The sequence below is a fragment of the Otolemur garnettii genome, unplaced genomic scaffold (assembly GCF_000181295.1).
Source record: "Otolemur garnettii isolate 467f Iridium unplaced genomic scaffold, OtoGar3 scaffold00089, whole genome shotgun sequence".
Lineage (NCBI taxonomy): Eukaryota > Metazoa > Chordata > Mammalia > Primates > Galagidae > Otolemur > Otolemur garnettii.
Window position 1 is genome coordinate 420,256 of NW_003852484.1, and position 1,096 is coordinate 421,351.

Here is a 1,096-nt window from a genome sequence, read left to right on the forward strand (position 1 = left end):
TTGTTGTTTGGCGGGCCCGGGCTGGGGATTCGAACCCGCCACCTTAGGTGTATGTGGCTGGCGCCTTAGCGGCTTGAGCCACAGGCGCCGAGCCATTAGGTTTGTATTCTCTGCATTTTCTTCAATAACCTATGTCTCTAAAGCTGTAGACACTAGATCAAGGGTTATTACTCTTTATAAAGCTAAGGGTATTTCTCATTTACTACCTACCACTATTGCATTTTCCCACTTTCTGACTTAAAAAACAAGTTAGGGCATTGGTCACACATGCTTAACTGTATTTAAAAAGTGATCTTTGGTTTTCATCGATTTGCACATACTGTGTTTGTACTTTTTTTCTTTTTAAATAATGTTGTTGTTTGTTGTATGTGTATGTTTTATTGTAGGAATTGGATGGTGTAAGTGATTAAGGTATTAAAGGTTTCTGAAGCTTATGAGCAGTAGAAACTCAACCATGATTTCTTTTTCAACTCTCCAGCATTCCTTTCCTTGAAGTCTTCATTTTACCTTGGTCTCAGGTAACTTTAATACTTACTTTTTATAATTGAATAAGTAAATTTTAAAAATGATTTTTTTGGTTGCTAAAAATGTTATGATTAGATTCTGCTTTATTTGAGGAGTCTCCAGTGTTATATAGAAATGCTTGTTAACTTTGGTATAAATATTTATAAAGTATCTTTGTAGTTAAAGAATGGTCAGAAATTTTTTTAGTTGTCATACTATATAAAATGATCTTAGTTTTTAAATTCTCTGATTAATAATTTTGTTAGGAGCTATTAAAATTTTATATCTGTTTAAATGTCTTTTATTATGGTTACTTTGGTCAGAAAGACCATTTTGTGTAGTTGCCATTATTATAAATGATGCTTCTATTAAGATGTTTTGAAACAGTAGCACTTTAAAAATCAGCATGGTTTGTTAGAATGCTTTTCAAATGGAAAATGGTAGTTATTAAAAAACAAAATCTATTTCTTATCTAGGGATGTTCTACATTCAAAGACCTCTTCAGATATATCTCTGTATGAGAAATGAAGTACACTGTTACTTTGGAATTAACATGTGGAAAATTTCTTTTTCTTTTTTTTTTTTTTTTTTT

The 1,096-nt window shown here is 31.2% G+C and overlaps 1 protein-coding gene across 1 annotated transcript in view; it reads left to right on the forward strand.

Annotated features, from left to right (window-relative positions):
• ZNF148 (zinc finger protein 148) overlaps positions 1-1,096 on the forward strand; it is a 172,658-nt gene that overhangs the window by 54,909 nt on the left and 116,653 nt on the right. The window contains exon 3 of the mRNA XM_003795069.3: positions 387-518. The gene's annotated coding sequence lies outside the window, so the exon portion shown is untranslated. The remainder of the gene's footprint in view (positions 1-386; positions 519-1,096) is intronic.